The 19,012-nt window shown below is 38.9% G+C and overlaps 1 protein-coding gene across 3 annotated transcripts in view; it reads left to right on the plus strand.

The window, feature by feature from the left end:
• Nucleotides 1-19,012, plus strand: part of fars2 (phenylalanyl-tRNA synthetase 2, mitochondrial) — a 290,463-nt gene that overhangs the window by 242,215 nt on the left and 29,236 nt on the right. The window contains exon 6 of one of the 3 annotated variants that reach the window (XR_007265638.1): nucleotides 11,034-11,114. The exons of the other annotated variants lie outside the window; for them this stretch is intronic. The gene's annotated coding sequence lies outside the window, so the exon portion shown is untranslated. The remainder of the gene's footprint in view (nucleotides 1-11,033; nucleotides 11,115-19,012) is intronic. 3 annotated transcript variants of the gene reach the window in all.

Genomic DNA, 19,012 nt, shown 5'->3' on the forward strand with positions numbered 1-19,012 from the left:
ACTATCTCTGATTCGATTTTAACCCCACTGCGAAACCTCTTCTAAGGATGCCTAACCTGAAGAAGTTACCCTCCTCCCTCCGGACAAACCTCAAGGGATCTCTCTCCCACTGCAACTACTCTCTCCCTATTTATTTCAAAACCCCCTTCCCCTCCCCCTTTTCTGATGAAGGGTCTAGGCCCGAAACGTCAGCCTCTCTGCTCCTATGATGCTGCTTGGCCTGCTGTGTTCATCCAGCCCTGCACCTTGTTGTCTCGGATTCTCCAGCATCTGCAGTTCCTACTATCTCTGATTCGATGTTAACCAGAAAAGCCTTTTTCAGATGTATCTGCAGCTTGTAAGCCATTTAGCTGTTGCTGCTGTGTATTGAACTAAAATTAGGGAGGACAAAGGATTAAATCACTTAGAATGCTAGGATTAGTGAATGTATTTATCAAAGTTTAAGAGGTTATAATTTTCAAACTTTTTTTAAAAAAAGTTAAGTTGATATATTCAATACTTTCTTTACTTATCAAATACAGTATATTACATATGTAACCCAAAAATAAATTATATTTTGAAATAGTGCCATTATTTAAATTCATTTATATTTTACATTATATTAGAAGAGGTTAAGATGGACACATTTCTTTATTTTTTGTGTTTTATAGAGAACTCAAAACAATAAAAATTAACACAGCTGGAAAGTTTCTGATGAGCTGTGCCAGTACTCAAGTTTGGAGAGGGGTTTCTGATTCCTTCTGTGAGCCAATACAACATATATCACAGATAATTTTTGGTTCTGTTAAGTCAGATATCTTGATGTTAATTTACATGACTATTTACGAATCTAAGATATCACAGACTTACACAAGGCTGGATTCTGTGCTTATAATACAGATATTACAGTACGTTACACACTTGAGTGACTACATTTATTACACAGAAAAAGTAACTGATGACAAGGCAGACATCATTACACCAATGCAGCACAGGATATGATGTCATGTTGTAAAGGTAAAGGCCTGTCTGGTCTGGAACCTAAATCATCATGCAAGAGGTTCTGAGTGAAAAGCTCTGGATTGAATACTTATTTAAGCAGAAGTAGCTAGAAGGTGAATATAGAAACAGAATTTGGAGTAGAAGCAGGTCATTTGGTCATTCAAGCCTGCTCTACCATTCATAATGATTATAGCATATTAAATATTAAACATTATTACAGGTATTTTTGGTAAAGATGTAATAGATTGTCCATTTATGTGTATAATTTTTTTTCTATTTTCCACTACTTGCCCTGTACCCCATCCCTAACTGCACACCAGTGAGATTTCCAGAAATTTATTCAAGCTGGTGTTGTATTCAAATGGAGCAAACCTGGAGTTGGTAAGATTTGGGGAAGGGTAGCTGTTGAAAGTTGCAATGTGGCACGGATAAAGGAGGAAACATTTTTCCTCCAAAATACCAGTACCAGAGTCTGATGCTGTTAGCCAAAATCTAAAAATGGTGAAAATGGCTTCAGGATTTAATACAACTGATGGAGCAATTCACAGCACATTACATCGCAAGAAGCCAAAACAAACTTTGTCTTCTATGGCAAACATAATTCTTTATCTTTTATTGTGTTCAAAATAAGTTTCAATCAATTTGGGAAATTAGAAAAACTGAATCATTTTTGATGATTGAATTCAAGTAAAGCTTGAACTGACAATCCATCAACAGAACAATGAAATGAGCATAAGAGTACTAAGACATATTAGAACTGTTCAGCCAGCAGATTTATTTAATTTTTACTCTGGGCCCTTGTGAATCTGAACATCAGTATAACGACCCTTATGCATAAACATCCGGCTTGCAAGAAACTATTCGTGCGCGATGGAACCTTTGGTTACTTACAAAATTTTAAAAACCTTGGTACTTTTCATAAAGTAGGACAGACCTTCATTAAACTCAACAGACTCCAGTCCTGTTGATTATGATGTATGGGAAATGAACATAAATGGCTACTTCACCTTTCACATTATGTCACTGTCTTCTCTCATGAACCTCTTGCAGTTGGCTTTGTAAAATGAAACCAGAAGCCATGGTTAAGTCTGTGTCCTTGGAAATGAAAGATTAATGGTTTCTGTTTTCAGCATGTTTCATAGCAGCTAGTAATTGCTTGTTTCTCAAATTTTGTGTTTTTATAGCTCCATTTTAGTTTTATTTGAGAAGTGTAGCGTATTTTTGATTGTTAGTGAAATCTAAATAAACTAAGCAGTGAATGAAACACGTTCCATCATGTTTAAAATTAAGTTTGCCTAATAATAATGAAACTACATTGCCGATTGTATTCTTTTACCTAAAGCCCCACGGCCCTTATAATTGCAGACTCCTGAAATATTCAAGCTCAGAATTTCCAATTGGTACATGGGGAAGGGAGGGTTTGTAAGAGCAATGTTTCACAATTCTTCATTTTTTTTAAAGTAAACTTTTGGGGGAAAGGAGTTGACTGTAGTGTATCAGCATGGCAGTTATGATTATGCTAACAGTTAATGTATTTGCTGAACTGCACTCTTACAAATGTTTGACTATTCCTAAATGATCAACAACATTGATCAAATATAAAATATTAACTACATGTCAGCCAAAAGATACAAACACATATATTACATATATCTGTTATATCAAATATGTGTTTAATCTTTTGTCTGCAAACATGATCATTGAAATATTATCCTGTGAGAGAATGTGGTATTAATGTGTAGCTTACACAGTTTTCAAAGACTGTTGTTACTAAGTAACAATAAATGCCATAGGGTCCCCAAAACATGAGATATCAAGTATAGTGAATCTTCTTCCTAACTAACCAATTGAGACATAATTGAGGATTCAATCTAAGGTGTTGTCAAGGAGAAGACCGCTACAGGTAAAAGTGTGAATGTGCTGACAGGTTTCTCAACCCCACACCCGCCCAAAACCACCTACCATCCTTGCAACATGATTGCTTAACTAACTATGCTGTGTTCTGAAAGCTGACAGTGTTGCATGCTGTGAAGTCTCATCTTTCAGAGTTCAATTGTTTGCAAGTTTTACACCACTGGTTACACCCAGCTGTTTTACGTTTATTTTCTCTTCCTTCCATCAATCTTCATCTATTATCTAAATTATCTGTATCCAAACATGTATTATAAGGCTATAGATGGCATCTTAATTCATGTAAACCATCCAAATGATTGGATTCAGGTCTTTGTTTAACAGTGGAGTCCAAGAGCGCAAAAGAAACAATCCACCTAAGCAGATTGAAAAAGGGGAAGATTCAGACACAGGATCAAATACAACAACATCTTCAGTTACTTCTAAATTATTGTGGCAAGTTTCGATCTGCTTTAAATTGGTGAAACTCCTCAATCAGTGGGAATTCTGGCATATGAATGCCAAAATGTTTTATGTGCATTCCCACCTAAAGCACAGTGTCAGGAAGTTATCAACAGGTTTCCCAAAAGCCTTTCATGGCATGGCCACAGTAACTGAATAGATAACAAAACAAACTCAAGTGCTGGAAATAAAAACAGACAATACTGGACTAACACCTGGTTAGTCAGCACCTATAAGAGAAAAGTATATTGGCATCGGAAGTGGCAAAACATCAGAACAATTTTTTTTTGCTTGTTTTTGAAGTGAACAAAAATGTTAAGGCCTGTTTAGCAAACCTGGGCAAAGTAATCCCAGGGTAAGTACTGCACGTTTGCTGTGGAAATAACTCCACAGACACTGGTATCCCTTCACCAAGTCACCCTTTATTTACACGTGAAGAGTCCTTGACACTGATCCAGTTCCCTCAGAGCCACCTCTCAGAGTGAACAGAACCTCTGATACTCCTGTTTATATCTGTCAGCCAGGGCTCCCTGATTGGGACTATTAATCTGGTCATGAAGGCCTTTTGGTTTCTCCCATCACCACCAGCTGTTTCAGTTTTTCCAGAATTGGATCTTTGTGTCCAAAGTCTGATACATTTTAGCTGTGACTGGAAGCATGTCCAGAAAATTTAAAACCATTAGGGACTCTTCCAGTGGCAGTACCACTAGTGGTGTAGTTTGTGGTCTGTTATTATTACAAATTTATGTCTATAAAGGTATTGATGGAACTTCCTGACTCCAAATATGACCACCAAACCTTCCTTCTGTCTCTGGGCATATTTACACTCTGCATTAGCCAACATCCTGGAGGCATACACTATTGTTTCTCTCCATTGGGCCACCAATGAGCTAATACTAACCCACAGCCAAACAGGGAGGCATCACATCTCAATACCAGATCTTGCTTGGGATCATAGTGTGCCAACACCATAGAGGATGATAACTGTTTTTTTCATTTCCCTGAAGGCTATTGCTTGGCTATGTAACCATTTCCAAGGCTGACCTTTTTTTTAGGAGTTGATGCAATGGTGCCAGGATAGAGGTCAAGTTATGTTTGAACTTTCTGTAATAATTCACCAGCCCAAGGAGTAACCTAAGTTCTGGTATAGATAAGGGAGCCGGGGCACTTTTGTTCACCCTCACTTAATCTTCCAATGGGTGTAATCCAGTCTTGTCGAATCTGTAGCCCAAGTAGGTCAACTGGGTTGCCTGGAACACACATTTTCCCCTTCTAAGACATTCACCGTCCTAGGAGAAACATCTAAGGACCATGTCCAAGTTCTCTAAGTTCTCCTTATTGGTCTTCCCTGTTATTAGCATATCATCTAGATAAATGGCGATCTGGAGTCGACCTTGTAAAATATTCTCCATCATCCGCTGGAAAATTGCATGGGCTGTCAATACCCCAAATGGCAGCCAGGTATATTGAAACAAACCCTTCTGGGTATTAATTGTAGCCTACTTCTGGGAATCCTCATCTAACTGCAATTACAACTAGGCATGGCTCATGCCCTGCTTTGTGAAGGACAGCACCCCTCCCTGCTTGGTGCATAAATCCTCTACGTGAGGGATTGCAAAAAGCAGTTTACCATTTGTGTAAAATCCCAACAAAGGCAAACCAACCTGTCAGGCTTCACAATTGGTCCGACTGGTCCTGCCCATCCCGCAAACTGAACTGATTTGAGAATTCCTTTACGTTCCAGGCTTCTGATTTCTGCCTCTACTTTTGCCCATAAAGCAAATGGCTCTGGGCGGGCCTTGCAGACCCATGGAATTGCTTCCTGGTCAACGTGCAAGGTGGCCTTGGCCCCTTTGATAGTTCCTAGACCTTCCAGAAAAACTCTCAGGTATTTAATTAGGACTTCACTCAGGCAGCCATTTTCGAATCAAAAAATGTTGAGCTATTCTAGGTGAATTTTCCTCAACTAATTTGATCCCATCAAGCTTGGGCCCAAGCCTTTTACTACAATCAGTGGCAACTGAACCAGCTACTTCTAATAAGAAATACAACTGAAGTTGTACTCTTAATCTGTAAAGGTTCTCCAGTATAGGTTCTCAGTCTAGCTGAGTTCTTGTGCAAACTGAAGAGTAGGAGTCCAAAGCAAATTTTGTTGAAGACTGGTTCTACAGTCACTAAAATGGCCACGCTGGTATCGACCTCCATTAGAACCAAATGACCATTTTACCAGATGTTTAGTTTGATTGGCTCTGATTTGGATGTAGCTGCGCAATTTAACTGTTCCAGATCAGCTGTAGGTGGACTTTCCAGGGTGTGCACTCTCCTGGATACTGGCCAGTGAGTTGTCTTACTCACTTGAGTCCTAGTGAGACTCTTTTGCTGTCTCAAGTCTGCATACCAGCAGCAACTACAGTGGCTTGTAAGTCTGGACTCTTAAGAAAATTTTAACCATTTGGCTTTGTTTTAGGGTTTTGCCTTGGGCCGAACTAGAGTCCCTCTGTTCAGGATATGTCCTGAGTGAGGCTATGCAATTGACTTCCCTGAAGTGGTGTTCCCAAAGCTCAGTCAGACTGGTGAGGGTGTCCACTTTCATAGGAATACCCTGCAACTCGTATGCTCCACCTCTAACATTTTCCATTGATAAAGCAGTTGTAGTGCTTGTATAAAGTCGAGTTGGGCTTCAACAAATAGGTGCTTTTGCATGGTTACATCATTAATCCCAGACCTCAAATGGTCTCTCAGCATCTCATTAAGGGTTAAACCAAAGTCACATGCCTGTGCCAGTCAACTTAACCTAGTTAAAAATCCCAATACAGAGTCCTCAGTTCTTGAATTGCCAAGTAAAACAGATAGCATCTCAGAATTAGAGGAGTTTTGGGGCCATAATATTGCTTAACTAAATCCATCAACTCTTAAAAAGTTTTAGTATCTGGTGCCTCAGGGAAAGTTAGGCTCCTTATAACCGAAAACATTGCAGGTCCACAAGCTGTCAGAGGAATTACTCATTGCTTTTCATCTGCCCAACTCACATTTGCCTGGAAAAAAACACATTCTTTCCAAATACTGAGCCCAGTCTTCAATGGCAAGATCGAACAAGTCAAGCTTCCCAAATAACGACACGGTGCCAAAAATGCTTACCCCAACAAGTCAAGCTTCCCAAATAATGACACAGTGCCAAAAATGCTTACCCCAACTCAAAGACAACTGTTGCGAACAAATTTCTTCAGCAGCATTCTTTTCTCCTATCACCACTGAAATAACTCCATAGAGGCTGGTATCCTGCCACGAAGTAACTCTTTATTTACAATGTGGAGAGTCCTTGACACTCATCCAGCTCTCTCAGAGCCAGCTCTCAAAGCAAACAGAACCTCTGATACTCTTGTTCTTATATGTCAGCCAGGTCTCCATGATTGGACCATTCTAACAGCCCCAATCAGGGAACTCATATTCTATAAGGTCCACCTGGCTGACCTCATTACAATCACTACGGCTGTATTTTAGAAGGTTATAAAAGAAATACTTTCTTCCTGCATATTTTTCGGAACCACAAGAGGCTGAATGCTTTGGATACATGTAAGTGAAGAGGGAGAAGTGTATTTTTACTAAAACACTGCTGCTTATTTTGACAGCCGAGAGCAACTATGGAATCTAGCAAAGAATCTGGGGCCAGAACTGTTCCCTTTGATAATGTTTTCTGAATTGAACATTTAATGAAAGACATGATAGATAGGAGTTTAGCCATATGAAACTCCTCTGCGTTATCAGTTGTACTGCAGAATTATAGGAGATAGTAGAATGAGGGAATGTGACCTCCCATGTTCATGGATAATTGTATAAAAGGGATCCGGAATACCATATATAATGAAAGACTTTTTTTTAAAAAGCACTCAAAAGTTCAGCTAGAATTTTACTAGCTATTGCAGACAGACTTGGAGGCGGTCTTCAGGTTTGATACTATCTGTAAATTTTATACCATAACAATCCTGATATTACAACATCATTGGCATGATTCTTAGAGGCAGGAAAGCTGATAAAATAAAATTAGGAAGAAGTCCAATGTGTTGCATCTATAGGAGACGTTCGCAATGTTTTGATCAGCAATTGCTCAGTTAATTGTTGACTGAAAGATGACGGCCATTTAGTCCAACTAATTAGACTACTAACAGCCATTTAACCAGGCCTTCAGGATTTTATGAGCATGGGAACAGCTCTTCCTGCAGTTTGGGAATCCTTCATCTGCATTGAGATGTCTTTCCAGTGGGAAAGCAATAATCGTTGATGTGGCACCTTATCAAATGCCATCTGGAAATCTTAAGTATAGAACATCCACTGGTTCCCTTTTATCTACAGCACATGCTACTTCCTCAAAAAACTCCAATAAATTGGTTGAGCACGATTTCTCTTTCACAGTATTAAATCTGTCTGATTATCCTGAACTTGTCAAAGTACCCCACTGAAATGTGGCACTGGCACCGTCCCTTTAACAAACCTTAAGCTAACTGATATGTAGTTTTCTGCTTTCAGTCTCCCTGTTTCTTGAGTAAAAGAGTTACATTTGCTATTTTCCAACGTAATGGAACCTTCCCTGCATCTACGGAGTTCTGAAAAGTTAAAACCAATACATTAACCATCCCACTGGCCACTTCACTTAAGGCCCTAGAATGTAGCTCTTCAGGACCCAATGACATAGCAGCCACAGGACCAACTATACCTTTAGTACCACTTCCCTGGCTATTGTAATATTTTTAGTTTGTCCCTCCCTTCCATTTCCTGAATTAAAGCTACTCCTGGGATGTTACTTGCATTATCTATAGTGAAGACTCATGCAAAATACATTGTCAATTCGTCTATCATCTCCTTATCTACCATTGTTCATTCCCTCCACTCAGTTCCTATAGGACAAATGCTCACTTTAGTAACCTTTCTTTTTTAAAATATCTATAGAAACTCTTAATATCTGTATTTATATTTTAAGCTAGCTTTCTTTATTGTTTTCTTTCCTTATTAATTGTTCAGTCATTATATGCTGTTTTCTATGTACTGTCCAGTCTTCTGACTTACCACTCATCCTGTGCAAATATATGCATTTCTTCAGATTTGATACTATTTTTAAATTTCTTACTATAACAGTCCTGATATTGCAATGTCGTTGGGGTGATTCTTGGCTCCCTGCTGCCCCATTCCTAAGATCCGAGCAGGGAAACACTTGGGTAATGTTTATTTTTAAATAACTTCTGGCAGCGTGGCTATTCCAATTTCTGGGAACGTCTCACCTTAGGATGCCAGCACTCCTGGTTAGAACTGGTGGAGGCATCCTGAAAATATTCAAATTCAATGGCAAGTGACATTGTCAGAAATCACAATTTTATTCAACTGCATCTTCACGCTATTCAGTGTTGTGCTAGGCTGCTTCCATAATGTATACACATACCATGAAGAATGCAGGTCAGAAGGGGACCACTCAAAGCTCAATTGGAAGTGATCATTAGCTCCAGTAAAAGAAAGCTGGAGGCAGGCTCTGAAAATCATATATTTTTCATTGTTTTGAAAGTAGTAAGCCTTAAAGGCTTCCTGAAGTTCAATTCCTTACTGCTTGGTGTGCTCATTAACTTTCCCTGATGCTAAATTACAACGTTCCCATTACTCGCCTCCCTTTTACCACAAGTCTTGATCTCCCCAGCGATATTTCCAATCCACTCCTTTTAAAGTGTTCTTGAAGACCCATTATGCAGCCTCCCACACAACCAGTGTTTTGTGTTTTCCCATTCATTCATGGGATGTGGGCTTCGTGGCTAGGCCAGGATTTATCATCCATCATTAATTGCCCTTGGGAAAATGGTGATAAGCTTCCTTCTTTTTATTGCTGAAGTCTTTTGGCTGTAGGGACATACACAGTGCTGTTAAGAAGGGAATTCCAGGATTTTGACCTATCAACATTGAAGGAACAACAATATAATTCAAAGTAGGATACTGTTTAATTTGGAAGTGCTTCTGTTTTTGCCTTTGTCCTCTATGTGTGAGGGTCACAGATTTCAAAGTTGCTGCCAAAAGAGTCTTTGTGATTTACTGCAGTGCATCTTGTAGATGGTACACAATGCTGCTATTTTGTGTCAGTGGTGATGGAAGTGAATGTTAAAGGTGGTGAATGAGGTGCTGATCAAGTTGGGCTACTTTGTCCTGGATTCTGTCGAGCTTTATGAAGGTTGTTAGAGCATCACTCATCCAAACAAGTATTGAGCACTAACTTTCGATCGATGACAAGTTTAAAAGTGTGCTGTGATATTTTCGAGGAACAACGTTGCTTTACCTGCGCATTAAGGCCATGTACATGCTTCCCATCTCTTCCAGAGCCTCAGTGTCGGTTATTAATGGCAGTATCTGCTGACCCCTAATCCCCCTTTGACTGCGCATGTGCAAGCTTCCAGAGCCATGCATATGTCGACTTCTGATAACTGCACGTGCAGTAATGAAAGACAGTGAGTGTGCCGTGAATTGTTTGTCTCATTGAAGCGTGCCTTCAAAGATTGGGAGCCAGTGGTGTAGAGTATTCCATCACATGCCTGACTTGTGCCTTGTATTTGGTGGGCAGCCTTTGTGGACCATGAAATAAGTTCCTTGCCACAGAATTCCTAGTCTATGACATGCTGTTGTAGCCACAGTATTTATACGTCTGGTCCAATTCTGTTTTTGGTTAATGGTAGTCATCAGGATGCTGATAATTGAGGATTAAACTACTGTAATCCAATTGCATGTCAAATGGCAATGGCTGGTTTCTCTCTTGTTGGAGATTGTCATTGCCTGACATTTTGTGTGGTGCCACTTGTCACTTATCAGCCTAAACATGGATGTTGTGTAGGTTTTGCTGCACATGGACATGGGCTGTTTCATTACGTTTTGAATCACAAATGGTACTCAGCGAACATCCTAACTTCTGATCTTATGAAATAGGGAAGGTCATTGATGAAACAGCTAAAGATGGTTAGGCCTGGGACCCTACCCGGGGAAGTCATGCAGTGATATCTTAATGCTGAGATGATTGACCTCCAGCAACCGCAAACATCTTTCTTTGTGCCAGGGAGGACTCCAAACAGCAGACAGCCTCTCTCTACCCATTGACTGAAGTTTTGCTTCTTGAGACCATACTGAGTCAAATGTTGACTTTTTATCAAGAGCGGTCACACTCACCTAACCTGAGAGTTCAGCTCTTGTGTGCATGTTGGACCACGGCAGTAATAAGGTCAGGAACTGTGTGGCCCTGGGTGAACCCAACTGAGAGTCGGTGAAGATGTTATTCATTTGCAGATATCACTGGATAACACAGTCATAGCGAATGCACCAATCTGATGGAGGCTGACAGTTAACTGCCAAGCTTTGTTTAAATGTTGACCGTGATGGGTCAAGGCCTTTTCCTGCTTACCAATTAAAGTCCACTTGCCAACTAATCAGCACTCTTCTCACACACAGTATAAATGTCGTTTTCCCTTTACATTTACATTTTTTGTGAATTGTCCTGAAGATGCAAGATGAAAATCTTTGGCAAAATGTGTTTTTTTTTCAATATACAAGGCATAAGTAGTTAGTCATCTCACTGGAGTTGTTCTTAAGCTTTCCATTAATGTATTTTTGAAAGGCATCAAATTTACAGCATAAATAGTGGGTACGAACACCAGTTTTGTACAACATCACTCATATATTTCCAGATTTGATGATGACTGGATACGTCACTGCTGAAGAATTCACAGCCTAGAATTTGTTGTGCATTCGTGCCCAGAAAGAAACAGGTAATTTGAAGCAATCAAATTTCATGACGTAAAATATTGTGGAACTTTGGGTGTAAATTAGTAACACATATTTACAGTGTGCCAAATGCTAGTAGGCTGTGTTTACTTTAAAATCAATGCACACACAGTATCACAACATCAACAGTGTTGAGGTGAAAATGTCAAACTTTAATGCAGCCTCCAAATCAATAGTATAATGCAATGAGGCAAGGTGGCCACGCCCACAAAAGAATCCAAGCCTTCAGAGACATGCTTGTGATGGTCTTTGGACAGGAAAAAGTGCATTTTACCAGCCACGTGTAAAAGTGATGAACTATCAGCATGGTAAGCAGCTTGTGATGAACTCTTGTCTGCAAGGTTTCATGATTGAAGCAAGGTCGTGCTATCAATGTCTCCACTGTCAATGGCCATCTGAATCAATGGTGTTCAAAGAATGTGTCTGAATAGGGGGACTGACAAATCAGTACACAGGGTGCAGCCATACCTCCATGGTCATTGAAGCAAACACAGATAAGTTGACTGGGGTCTCTTGCTACTGTCATTTTATAGATTCTTTTAGTTGAAAAGGTAATTGGCTCACTTATGGAACACTTTTGTTTTAAGCTTTATTGGAAGAGGAGGAAATAAACTCAAGTTGAAAACCCAAAAATAGTGAAGCATCAGAGCATGAAACCAATGTCCCCTCTGAGCTGCATGGGCTGTAATTCAGTACATACACTTCAATGCAATTAACAAACCATGCACAACCAACTATGCCTTTTAAGATACAGACATGCACAGCCATGCTACAAACAGGCCACACACAATTAAGCGAAAATAGGTAGGAAGTTAAAGAAAACTAATACATGCTGTGAAAAGTTTTAATGCCTCAAGCTGCATTCTATCTGAGAAGAACTATCTAAGAAGTTGACTGCTATTTGCACTTCGCAATGACAGCCATCAGCTAACTGTGTGATTTTTCTCCAACTCGCTTGGACTTCAAATGTTACCTCAATTGAAATGAAGGTCACCACAACCCTCAACTTTTAATTATCTGGGTCCTTGTAGACATACATTGGGGACCTATTCCGGGTCAGTTAAACTGAAATGAAGAATGGCTTTAGAGAGTGACTGAAACCCTCTTCCATTGGATAGTTCTTACTTGTGGTGGAGCATTGGCAGAGGGGACAAAACCTTGGCAAATACCTGTATTTTCCAAAGTGATTGACTGAGTACACTTGACTCTGAAGGATGCCATTTAGAACCAACAAAATTCCAGGAGGAGGAAGTGGTTTCAATCCCTCAGTGTGAGATAGCCTGATATGTCCAGCTGCATCTCCTGCAGGTTAACCTATTGAATAAGGCTGTTCACTACAAGTGTTCAATGCATGCAATTCAGTAAAGCAGGAGAGCTTGTTGTGGGCACCCACATCAATGACAAGGCTTACCTCTCCTCAGTAACTAATTCCATCATTTTGCATCCCACAAACTGAAGTAGAGGAGAAGCACAATCATTTATATAAGCCAAGTAAGTGCATAATTCTGAGATCTGATTGCATATCCTACTTGAATAGTATTATATGTTTTAATGAGAAAAAGTATGTTCAATTTTAAGGCTAAGGAGTCAGATTGAATGATTAGCTGGTGTAATTAGTGTGGAATTATGTTTTTACTTCCGCAATTTAGAGACTACAGAAGTGTTAAAGAAATTCTGTATAAATTACCAATTCACCACCTCCACCTGCTAAATCCTTTAGACCATAATGAGCCTGTAAAGAAGACTGTTGGGAGTTGTAATAGCTCTGTCTTGTCAGAAACTGTCTACATTACAGACAGCAAATGATTCAATACACAAAGAACAGCAGTACAGCAAATGGTATATTACAAAAAATATTAACCATGGTTCTAAAAAACTATACTTAGTTCATAATGACTACAGACATACAACCAGGTAAACTATTTAATGTTCATCTCTGTGCCTGCAGTTCCTTTTTAATTTTCATAATAAATTATGAGATTTTTAAAAAGTCCAGTGTATTGTAGATTAATTAAGTTAAAAATTACAGCTTCTGTGTTCTTCAGTAACTTTACAAGTGTTTTTCAGTCTGATATATGGTATCTATTTATATAATTATGGATGGTCCAGAATAGTTTAGCAAAGGGATTCAAATGATATCATAACCACTGTAGGTCGCAATTCTCCTTAGAGGATCTTAGATCATCTGTGCTGGCTTCAGTCCTGACAATGCAGGAAAATCGCTGACAGTACCACTCTATCCAGGCAATGCAGCAACACAATTGGGAGGCTAATCTGCAACATTGGAGGTTGGACTAGCGCAGGTGACCCAAAACTCTCCGAGAAAGTTAGGTTATTTGCAAGGTATAAATTAGAAGGGTGATGCTTGAAGCATTTGTAGATTCATTTGACCTTTTAAGTTAATTAATAAAGTATGATTCACTTACAGTTTTATTACCCGTTCTATACAATCTATAATTTTGTAATAATAAACTCGCAGTGAAGTAGTAACAGCATCAGTGATAGCTGTAGTGACTGTGATTGAAGATGCTGAGATGTATTTTGACGTCATCTCTAGGGCTGTTATGGTCATGATTGACAGGTTAGCTTTCTACAGAGAATTTAAAAATATCCAAAACGATTTGATGGTTTGGTGTGCGCCAAGTTTATTTTGGGTGAATATTCCTGCTCAGATTTTTAAAAAGCGTCTGGACATTTAACACCTTGCTTTTTGAGCCTCAAGGTTAAAATGTTATGCTGGGAAATAGGATACCACTTCCACTTTTGGCATCAGAGTCAGCTTCAAACACTCCAGGTCAGATGAGTAGTGTATCCAAGTTCAAACTAATGTTCCCTGTTGGCCTCAGTAATGCGTGTTAATTTTATTGTTAGAAAGATAATTCATATTCCTTTTCATGCAATACAAATTTGTATGGCCATGAACAAGATTGTGAATTCATATCCACTCCCCACTTGCGTCTGTTTTCACCTATCCTCACTTACACACGTGTCCCATTACATTTGTCATAGCACTTAAAAAATTAAAATAAAATCATTAAATTATCCACCTGTTATGTTAACCTGACTTAAGGAGCTTATTGCCACAAGAAGTGGCTGAGGCAAACCATTTAAATGCTTGCAAAAAGAAACTATATAAAGACAAGATCAAGATATGCTGTACGTGAGGCAGATTGAATTGAAGAGGACTCAAACAGTGCATTGACTTATTGAGCCAAAAGGCCTATTTCGATGCTGTATATTTTATGCATCCCTATATAACATGTCTTCTTTGATATGCTGCATGGTTGCCTATGAGTAGGTCTTAATCCGCACTTAAGATGACATCTTTCCTAAGCTAAATAAACACGCAAAATTTCTGTGAAAGATTTATCCATTAGTATTCTCAAGACTACAGTTGCAGAGACTGTCAATGGTTTTCTTTGGCAGAGAAGCTGTTGGGAGTCATCACACAGCCATTCTCTAATCGCTCCATGACATTCATAGGATCCATCAGCTAGTGTTCAGTTGCCTGCCTCCTGAATTAAAAGAGGAACATCCCTATGTGAATATGGTCATTCATTTCTTCATGAGTTCTGAGTGTCCACTCTCTGGATATCTCTGGAGTCACCATTTCTTTCATAGCCAAGGTGAATGACTTTTCTCTGCCCCATATTGTATTCCAGCCATTATACCTTTGCCCACTCTCATAGCCTGTCTTTGTAACTTTCTGCACTCATCTACACAGCCTACTGTCACTCCATATGCCATCTTGATACTTATCACATTCTAGTAACTAGTCCCAACGTTTGGCCAGCAATTACCTGGTGATATTTACCATTTTTCAATCCAAAGAGAAAAATTATGAATCTAGAAAGCTATAGATAATAATAACTCATGCATTTGTAATTCCATCGCTTATTTAGATCTTGGAGATTTCAATCTTAAGTCCCATTATTTTCTCCATTACATTTTTTTGTCAAAACTTCTCCTATATCTTATTTTTGGGTTCTCTTGCACCAATGAAATTGGGTCCATTTCCTGACAATGAAAATGGATATAAAGTACACTTTTAACTGGTCTGCCATTTTTTTCTATTGTCCATTAATCTCGAGCACATCTGCTCAGTGTCTACTTTAGCACTCTCATTCTTTTAGTACATTTATAAAAATGGGGGTTCACTGTCAGTTTTGATATCCCCCTTCCAAGTTTTTTTCTCACATTTCCTTCATGCACCTCATTACTTTCTGTGGTATCACTTTTGGCTTTTTAAAGCTCTCCCAGTTTGTCGGATTTCCACTTTGTCTTGCATTTGTGCAAACCCTTTCTTTAATTTATTTTACTGCCTCTTTTCACATTGGCTGACCACAGTTTCTTAACAAGTGAAGCCTTTGTATTTTACCTGGGCTGGGTTAAATCAAATCAGCATCCTTGCTCCATTCACAGATCAGTGATATCTGTTGGAATGCATGCTTACATAAATGTCACATGAGGATAGCAATGGGTTCATTTATAATTTTCTCCACTGAAACCTCCCAGTGCTCGCCTATGCCAGCTGACAGGATCACTGCTCACTGTCTCAATTCATACAGAAGAATTGATCTATATTACTAACCATAAGACTATTTACTATATAATACTAACCATAAGCATCTTTAGAAATGGTGAGAAAGCGGGGGGAATAAAGTAAAACATTTAAGCTTTCTTTAATGATGTTTTCTGTTTTCAAAGAATTGGTATAATATTTTGAGCCCATGATAACAATACTGTATTATGTATTGTGATCAGTTGACTTTGAGTTACAGATTTAGATTTTTACCATGTTTTATTGCCAAGTAGTCTGAACCAGTTTTATCACTTGTTTCTGTTAATCTATCTATGAATATTGCATTAAATCAATTGTCAGTATAATTAACCTGAATGTCAAATCAAACAGAACATCTAATTCTTTAATATTTACATTTCTATGAATAAAAAATTGAAATGCCTTACAAATAAATGGGTATTAATATGTACTGTAAGCACTATAATAACACTATATCAATAATATTTACTGATGAATGCATGGTATGAAACTTTAATTATCTGGCCTAAATTTGGGTCTTTTGCACCTCTGAATATAGTTTTGAAAGCAGGAAGGGTTATGCACATAGCGATTAGAAAATGTGATTTTTGGTTAGTGGTATAATATACTTAAAGTAAAGCACTAATGGTGAGTCTGGCATGTAAACAAACTGAGCCAGTCCAGTAAAATTGAGTATTTGTACTTGTCAGTCACTTTAATTTTGCTTTAATTGCACTTTTTCTTTCATTTCACCATTTTTATTGCTATTCAGTTAGTTTCTTAAAGATGCAAATACAACTTTTCAACAACAATTAAGCTTGTGACTCAAGTTTGAATCCTTCACCTGTCTTCATCTGTCCTTTTTGATCCAAATGTAGGTCATTGCTTATAAGGCCTTGCTTTCTTTGAAGGAGCATGTAACACTTGACTCAATCTGACAGAGTTATCTGGGCTTGTCTATAGTTTGCTTCATGATCTACCTTAACTCAGGCAAGTAATTGCTTTTCATTGTGCCAGAAAAAAAAACACAGGTAGAGTTTCTAACCTCATGGCAGTTTTATTACCCAGTTAGTGCCAAGCATAAAAGGGCAGCAAGAGCTGTTTTGACCAAATTAATATCAGTTCACTTTTTCTGATGAAAGTTTAATGCGATTGTAATGTGTTACATATTCTTTAGAACAATCTGCTGATAAAGCCAATTATTAGATGGAGGTCTGAAATACCATCAGTTAATCTTCCATCATCTTGGTGTATAACCACTTTTTTTTTCTTTACCAGCCTGATAAGAGTAATCGTACAAAGCTAGGGTGTCACTACAACATGTCAGTCGTGACAGCACTGATTAAAAATTCAGGCATGAATTTTAATGTGATTCACCTGCTATATTTTACTATTTTTTTCAATTCAATTTTTGTTGAATTTTCAATTTAAGAACAACGTGGAATTCTAATGCAAAACTGAAGTTTGGTTATAGTACCTCATGCTTTTGGATATTTAAACATTGTGTTATAAAACAAGCCTTTTATATTGTATCCTATAATGTATTGCTTTAAATTGTTAAAAATTAGTTGAGAAAAGACACTTACATGTTCCAATGGTCTAAGCTAATGCATTTTCCATATGAATATATTAATAGAAGCAGAACACAGATTGTATAAAAAAGCATAGGTGGAGTCTTATAAGGGTCTGAGCAATGATGGCTATGGTGAAATGTGTGGCAGGATTGGACGAGATCATCTCACTGCATCTTCTATGCTTTTCTCAAGCAATATAGTGAGATTCTTGCTATGCAGCAGAACGTTCCCAACTGATGCTCATTATTGCTTGTTAAACACCTTGTTAACAGCCCAAATGGTCACATAAGTGGATGATCTTTCCAAACTCACCAAACAAAGCAGACATCAGGAAAATTCAACATGGAAACCAGAGCAGGTTCAACTTACTGGTCCTCCAAATGATCTCTATCTTTCCCGTGGCCAAACTGCGGAGCAGGGCACAAGCCACACACACCCTTCCACCATAGTCATTGGCACCTGAGCCAATGCCAACATCCTGGCATCATCCAGTGCACTAGCAGTGCACCTGCAAGGGCAAACTTGTCTAAAAGGGTATAATGCCAACCAGCTGTGTGCATTGGATACAGGTGTCACATAGAGTCAGCAATCTAGCATGGATCAAACTGCATACCAGGGCTGCTATCTTGCAGTCTCAGCATGCATTTATCTGGTGCCTACAGCATGGTTACCTTGTCTTGCGCCGCTGTGTGTTGCAGTGGCAATTAGAACAGTTACACAACCAGGCATGTGACTGTGCTGTGCAGCAGTACTCAGTCAAGGGCACTTGCATCTTGCAGTATGTGTGCCATGTCAGTTTAGCACCTTTTTTCATTCATTCATCAGATCAGGTGGGTGTCACTGGCTGAACCAGCATTTATTGCCAAAGGGTAGTTAAGAATTAACTGTAGGCCATACCAGGTAAGAATGGCAGAAAGCGGACAAATGAGTGAGTGTGAGTTAGTAGAGATCGGAGAATCGCACTTAACCAGGTGGAGGAGCAATGATCATCTTTCTGCACTGCAGCCCAGTCCTTCCCATCCTGGAGATGGCACTAACTGAGGTGGCAATCTCCAACCAAGCTGCATGGTCTGGTCATGCTGGTCATGGGTCTGCATGCAGTCCTCAGAAGAGGACTCCTCTCCTCTCCTCTTAACCAGCCTATCTCCAAGAAGCACGGTGCCGAGCCTTCTCTTCTCCAATATCTGTCCTGAGTCCTTCCATTTCTGAGTTGGACATCTCCCAAATACCAGCACTCCTCCAAGTGCACAGTGAACTTTGAAAGATGGCACAGGCACAAGAGGAGTTGGTCTTAGGGCAGATATCTGGTGTGTGTCAAGTTATTCTGGGAATAGTACGTAGTAATTGGGACAGAAATCAGCTGTGTTACGCAGCATAAGGGCGGCAACACCAATTAATTTGGTGAGTTTGGTAAAATATGGTGAGAAAACTCATTTGGTTTCACAGCAAGAATCAATTCGCCAATCAACATGGCTTGCATGCCTCACTTGACAAAAAGTTCTAGAAACTGTAGAGCTGTTGATGCGTAGTTACTTAAAAGATGCTGCATAGCAATTGAAATTTGAAAATGTCCTCACACTTTAAAAATTTCTACAAGACTACACTGCTGAGGTACTGAGATCAGTGACAGTGAAGCTGGATACTGCAAATGTCTGCAATTAGTAAACTAATGGCACAAACACTGATAATGGTTTAATCCAATCGCCATTAAATCGAAATAGTTAAAAAATGGCTGAGGTTGAAAACCATTTTTTCCCACATATACAAC

This window comes from Rhincodon typus, chromosome 2 (genome assembly GCF_021869965.1).
Source record: "Rhincodon typus isolate 14 chromosome 2, sRhiTyp1.1, whole genome shotgun sequence".
In the NCBI taxonomy this organism is placed as follows: Eukaryota; Metazoa; Chordata; class Chondrichthyes; order Orectolobiformes; family Rhincodontidae; genus Rhincodon; species Rhincodon typus.